The sequence below is a fragment of the Arachis ipaensis genome, chromosome B10, assembly GCF_000816755.2.
Source record: "Arachis ipaensis cultivar K30076 chromosome B10, Araip1.1, whole genome shotgun sequence".
In the NCBI taxonomy this organism is placed as follows: Eukaryota; Viridiplantae; Streptophyta; class Magnoliopsida; order Fabales; family Fabaceae; genus Arachis; species Arachis ipaensis.
This window is the reverse complement of record NC_029794.2, coordinates 103,872,396-103,880,153: the sequence shown is the minus strand read 5'-3', so window position 1 is coordinate 103,880,153 and position 7,758 is coordinate 103,872,396.

Genomic DNA, 7,758 nt, shown 5'->3' with positions numbered 1-7,758 from the left:
TATGTATGTATGTTAGTATAATGATGATGGATGAAGGATTGATGATTATGGCAATTTAATGATATGGTTGAGATTGAGTAGTATTTGTGTGGAATTATTGGTATGGTTATTTTGATTAATCTTGTGGTGATGGTTGAAGTATTTTATGATGATGACAATTTGTGGATATGAAATAATATATTAGTTCGTGGGTTTATGAGTAAAATTTGTAAAGTTGGATTGAAATGAGGTGTTGTTGAGTCATGAAAATGCAAGGATTGCAAGAATTGTTGTGTTATGGTGAAGAGCAGGTTGTATTGATGGTTAGGATATGATTGAGTTAAATGAGATTGAGTTTTAAAAAGAAAATGTGATTTTTCGGTAAAAAATGAGGTTTGGTATAATTTGGTAAAAAGTGGTTTTTAATGAACTTTGAAAGTCCATAACTTGCCCCTTAAATTTTGGATGGAAATGTGGTTGGTTTCAAATGAAAGATGGTTTTGAAAACTTTTGAACGATATAAATTTTGTGAAAAACGGAATTTTGTAGAAAGAGTTATGGACGTCGGAAGATTAGTGTGAAAATTATGTTTGCAGGATAATCAAATCTGGTTTAGCAGCTTTTTGGACATTCTGCCATTTTTTTGGAAAAACGTACATCCACGAGTACGCGTGGCCCATGCGTACGCGTGGCGTGGCATTTTAAACTGCGCATGCACAAGTAGCCCATGCGTGCACGTGATGAGCCAACATGCATGACCACGCGTACACATGGTAAGGGAATGCACGCGCGTGCTACCTTTTTATGCTAACACGTGCACGCGAGGCCCTGGTTTTCTGCAAAACTGGTTTATATGTTTTAAAATCAACTTCAGACCTCCAAATCTCTATTTTCACTCCCTTAGCCATAAAAAGCGATATTAAGCCTAGTAATTAGCTGAAGCTAGGAAATAGAGATAACTTGGGAATGAAGTCAAGGTTAGAAATGATGGATCGTATAAGAAAGAGGTGTATATATGAACGAATTATGATGTTAAGGCTTGAATGATTGATTTTTACAAATATTATAAAATGTATGAGGCAAGTAAGAGTGTAATGTAAGAATTTGAGAATTGATGATATTAATTAACCAAGGATAATAAAATGTATGATCTATGAGTTAAGTGATATTGAAAATGACGAGATGAGACATGGATTAGTATTGAGAATGAGAATGATAAATTGTAAGGAATGATCGAATAACTTGAGATTGGGGTGTTGTCCTCATGTCAGCCGGGATTTTTTCCGTGGTTATTATTAAGCTTGGGGTATTGTTTTTCCCATGTCAGCTTGGGGTGTTGTCTCTTCTCCCCATGTCAACTTGGGATTCGTCCCATGGATATTATTGAGCTTGGGGGCTTTCTCTTCCCCATGTCAACTTGGGAATTCTCCCCATGGTATATGTTTGAGCTTGAGAACATGTCGGGATGGCTACGTACCGACAGTTGATATCGACAGCCATAGGACAGGCATGCATCATGTGCATTTGTTTGTTTTGTCTGCTATGCATTATTTGGGATTGCCTAACTGAATATATACTGTAACACCCTACCACACAGAGCTTTACGCTTAAGTCGTAAAACAGAGGTAGTGTGGTATTATGACCTCTAAAATAAAATGTATATATATATAATAGCAGAAGAATTATAATATGCTAGGAGTCTTGAAGAATAGAGGAAATAAAAATCGCGAAATAAAAGCACAACGCTCAAAGAATGAGTTAACTTGCGTACTAAGAAAATCATAACTATTAAACATAAGGTAACAAAAGTAGGAATAGAGTGCCAAAGATACAAAATAACAAGCTCCTAACTCAGCCTGCGAAGTCAAGACTGGCCGGAGAATATTTACACATATGTACATACATATCCAAAATCCAAAAGTACATATACACAATCCTGCCTCTCCATAAACCTCTAAGAGGATAAAAAAGAACAAGTTATGCAGAGAGAAAGCTAAGTACATATATATTCATCACTGTACAACAAAACTACCTAGTAACCACTCCGCTTTAAGAGTCCAGACGCCTAACGAGGTGCCTCTCGACCTGCATCTGAAAAACAACAACATAGTATGGAATGAGAACCAGAGGTTCTCAGTATGGTAAAGGTGCCACACACATAATATATAAGGTCCTGGGAATGCCAGAGGCAATCCTAGAACGCCGACACTCAGATTATAGAGCTTAAAGTATTAAACAGAAGCCATAAGAGGTGGTTTTCTAAGAATATTTAAACCTAACATAACTTAACCTCAAATCTAAGTCCCATACTGCCATTCCTCCATACCTCCAACTTCATCATGCATTTTCAGAGACAAATAGATAGATAAAGACAAGCACAAGAAGGTTACAATTACTGCAGGTAACAAATACACATTTAACATGGCAAATATATATAGGCACACCCAATTAAAGCACAAGCAAGTAATTCAAGTATTATGCATATGATGCATGCCTGTCCTATGGCTGATGAGACTCATCTGTCGGTTATCCAGCCAACCCGACAAGTCTGAATTATCCTTAGACTGTCCCCCGACGTGCATCCCCAAGAGTCTATGCATAGCTTTATCTCAAATAATCAATATTACTCAATGGGGGTAACATTCCCGGGAATTTATATAGTGCCCGGTCACACTTACGTCGTAGGGTCAACAGAGTATCGAGTTTTCAACCTGGTACACGTGGTGGCAAGCCATGGCACTTAATCCAAGGAACCTCGTATCTCAGATCATTAAATTATTCAAGCCATATAAATAATTCAATTATAATTCATCAACATCCACATCATTCTCAATCGCATCTCATTCATCATCATACATTAATCATATTCAATCCTTATCCTTCATTATCACACCTCCCATTCCGTCCATCAATAGTTCCAATCCAACACATAATTCATTCTTTTCTAAATGAATCAAACTTAAAACATGCTCATTTTCTTAATAACTCAAAATCAAACCATATAACCTTTGAATCTAAATATTTTTAAATAATCATATAAATAAAATCTCTAATTTTTATAAAATTTTACCAGCATCTCCTCTAAAACTCGGACTTTGCCACCCTTTTCGGATCCAAACCTGCATTCTTTTTAATTCAACATACCCTTTCTCATCATCATAACAGTCACCACAATAAATCTACCTTAGATCAACAGTTATACTCAAACAATATTCAAATCCAACAACCAAAATTCAACTAAGGATCATAATTCACTAATCCTAGGCTTCTAACACAAAATACCTCATTATCACAACAACCTCCATAATAGTTATACCTCAGATCAATAATTCATCAAATCATTAGTTAATCAACAAACACCAAACCAACCATGTTCATCAATAATAACATTCAATCATAATTCTCTCCAAATTAACATAACAACATTCACCATCCAAAATTAATAACTAATTATCCAATAAACTTCAACCAAATATATTCATCGACAAATTACTAAATATTAAACATACACCTGCATTCCAACTTATCCTATGGTCATCTAGTCTAAGTTTTCACAGAACATTATATATTAAATGCAAGAAACCTAAACCATACCTTAGCCGATTCCCAATTATTATTCCAAGATAATTTTTTCTAAAGAACACAGCCCTCAAAACCTCAACTAATCTGCTTCCTCCAAGTTCCAGTATTTACAATTTCGAGCTCCAATTATTTATTCACAACCTAATACACATTTATAATACATATATACCCAATTTAATACTCAAAGCTCAAATTCAGTAAAATTAAAATAGAATTATGGTATCCTCACCTTACCCAAACTTCACATAAGCAAGAGTAAACATTTTTCTCAAGTTAATTGGATCCTAAAACATCAGAAATCAAAGGAATTCAACATCTCTTCCAATTATTTGAAAATTGGGGGAAAAGAATGGCTGGAAGTGATTAGTGGCTTACTAAAGAAATTGTTCCGGTAGAAATGTAGAGCTCAACGCGGTGGACGCGTGGCCGCAAACGGTGCGGCGATCGGAGCTCGGACGGAGAAGTTACGGTGTTCGGGAGTTGACGCAGGGGTTTCGGTACATTTCTCTTCTCCCTCCCCCTGTTACGTTGTGCTTCTGTTGCGTTGAAAGAAAGAAATGAGCTTTTAAGCTCATGTAATGGGTTAGTCCGGTTGGGCCCCCGGTTCAACCGGTTCGGCCCGTTTGGTCCAATCTTGGGCCGTTTTCTTCGAAATTGGTGTCAAAATTATCGTTTCGACGAGCTCTATCCTAATTTGATATAATTTTCATATTTCTAATCTTTTTTATTAAAAATTAATTTATTGACTAATTATCTACTAATTAATTGGGGTTTACATATACCCTACTAACTGCTATATTTGCTACTTGTACTACCTGTTTCCTACTTGTGCGTGAAACTATTTGTTTGTTTGTCCCTGCTGATTCATGGATGATGGGGGATTGGGGGAAAGGTGGATTGGTTTGGTGTTAATGCTAGAGTTTAAAGTAAGTAAGTAAGTTTAGGATACTTAAATCACCTACCCCTTTTTATGACTTCTGCTTAGAAATTAAGTTTTATAACTGTATGTAGGAGTTCTAGGATTGCCTTTGGCATTCCCAGGACCTTATATATTATATGCATGGCACCTTTACCATGCTGAGAACCTACGGTTCTCACCCCATACTATGTTGTTGTTTTCAGATGCAGGTCGAGTGGCTCCTCGGTAGGCGTCTGAAGGTTCTGCGGTGAAGTGGTTTACTTTGGGGTCTCCTTTTGTTATTTTGATGTATATATATGTGTAGTTTCTGCTCTTGTATGTAAGAATACTTTGTTTATGTACCTCTTAGAGGTTTTATGGAGAACTAGGGTTTTGAACATGTTCTTTTGGGTTATTATTATGTATATATATGTATGTATATGTTCTCCGGCCAGCCTTGGCTTCGCATGCCGAGTCAGGAGCTAGTTATGCTATGTTCTTGGCCCTCTACTCGTATCATCTGTACATATATGTTATTGAACTTTAGTTTTCTTCTCATGCAAGTAACCACCTTTTTTTAGGGTTGCGCTTCAGTCTATTTTGCGATTTTGTTTTACCCGTTTTTCAAGGCTCCTAGTTAAGTATCTCTTTCTCTATTATTATATATATATATATATATATATTTTTTTTAGAGGTCGTAATACCTTACTATCTCAGTCTTATGACTTTAGCATAAGATTAAGTATAGTAGGGTGTTATAGTAGACATTCTATGCAAAATACAAGGGCTATGATGCAGGGTGCGATTGGCTTATTCGAGCTAACTTGATTCGAAAGAAAGGTTGTTGGGAGATCAGAAGATACAATGGCAAACACACGTGCATCATGGGGCGATTTCACAAGATCATGCCAAGTTGGACTCAGACACAATTACAGATACTATTAGGCTGTTGGTTGAAGCAGACCCATCGATAAAGGTGAAGTCTATTATTGCAGAAGTTCAATCCAGATTCAACTACGCTGTAAGTTACTACAAGGCTTGGTTGGCAAAGCAGAAATCTGTCACAAAAATTTAGGTGATTGGAAAGTTTCTTACCAGACTCTGCCAGTATGGTTGAAAGTAGGGGTGGCAATCGGGAAAGTTTCACAATTATTTTAATAAATTTATAATTTCTAAAGATATAAAAAAATTATAATTTTTATATTTACAAACATTAAAGTCTTTGTAATTATAAATATCTAATAAAGATAATTATGAACTAAGTTTTCATCCAAAACATAATTATAAATATTTTCTCCAAAGTAAAATAAACATAATCCAAAACATAATTATAAATATTGTCTTCAAAGCAAAATAAACATAATCCAAAACACTCAATTTTCATCTTCATTCTCTTGTAAGTTAGGTTGAGAGAAGTTAGATTTTGGCCAAAAAATTACAAAAATACTCCCTTGCCAAAAAAAAACTAAGCCCGGTGGAGAAGCCCACCTCGCCCCACCAAAAGCCCGTCAAAACCCGCAGTTTAAGCGATGCGAGTTAGGCGGACTTTTGCTATTTGGCGGTCCCAATTTTCCATCTTGACCTGCCTTTTTTGGCAGGTTACACGGGACTGGCCCGACGGGTTTATGCCCGTTTGTCACCCTTAGTTGAAAGCAATGATTGCAAAGATTCCAAGATCTTGTATTTAAATAAAAATGCTCTCCGTTTACCGTGAGAGTGAGGAGGTTCAAGGTGTAAGAGTTCTCCATCGCGTTTTTTAGAACTTCTATCATTGTATTGTAGCATTTAGATACTGCAAGCCATTGGTGCAGGTTGATGGCACACACCTGTACGAAAAGTATAAAAGTGCAATTTTAGTTGCGGTTGCATAAGATAAGCAGCTTAACATAAATTTTGGAAACTTACATCGTTAACTCCCATGTCATCAAATTATTGCCTAAACTGTGCCATAGACCTTCGTGTATATCTTGTTAGCCGGCGCCAATGACTCCACCTAAACAAGATTAGAATGATTGCAATAACAACAACAATAACAACAACAATAATAACAACAACAACAACGATAAACAATACCATCGCCCAAGTGGAACACCAATATCGACGAGCTCATTGTGGGGAATAGGCGCCAGGAACGGCATACGCTCCCATGCCCAAACAAAAAGTAGAATGAATGGCCCATTCATCTCTTTACAGTTGTATTGTGATGCACGACACAACGATCTGTATAGATGTGCCAGACTGGCTGCCCCCAACTGTATAGTGGAATCCAGTGAAAATTTCGAAGTACAGGAAAAAACTTCGAGTTCAAAGAAGTGGTAGACTTATCCGAAAACACAACCGTACCAAGCACGCAGAAAATGTGAGCCCAGACATACCGCTGAATGGACTCCTCCGTGTCACACAGTTTGGTGTCTCTACACTGCCGGACCCATAGAAGATTTACCTTACCCAAGACGTGATCGTCCGGACCGGGCTGACGACCAAAACAAGCAACGCAATTCTCAACCAAAAACTAGTGACTGCTGTCCATTCTACCCGTGACGGGCTCCCCGTTAACCGAGAGCCAAGTATATGTGTTACGTCTTCCAGCGTCACAGTCACTTTGCCGACTGGAAGGTGAAACGTGTGGGTTTTTATCCTCCATCATTCCACCAAAGCACTCAAGAGTGTAGAATGACCTCTCATTACGCCTACTCGTAAAACGTGGTAAAACCCAGTAAATACTTGTGCGGATGTAGCTATCTCGTTAAAGGTTTTCGGCGGATCAAATTTCTAGACAAGAAATTCCTGATCGCCTGCAAAAAGAAAAATAATAATTATTAATATTACTTCATAACTATAATTAGTGTTAACAATAACATTAACTGTTATCAATAATTTCTTAACAACAACAACAACAACAATAATTTTCTAATAATACTTTTTGTCCCTGAAATTTGACAAAAGTTTCAAAAATATCCCTAAGTTTTATTTTGTTTCAATTTTGTCCCAGAAGTTTTCGATTTGTATCAAATATACCCCTGACGGCTAACTTTTCAAAAAATTTAAGACCGATTCAACAACAATTTCATAAGAATAACCCGCAATACAAGCAAATCAAGCATAATTTTCATGCATTATTGTTAGATTGGTCTTAAATTTTTTGAAAATTTAGCTGTCGAGGGTATATTTGATGCAAATAGAAAATTTTTGGGACAAAATTAAAATAAAATAAAATTTAGGAATATTTTTAAAATTTTTGTCAAACTTTAAGGACAAAAAATACTTTACCCATATTATTATTATTATTATAGATCGGA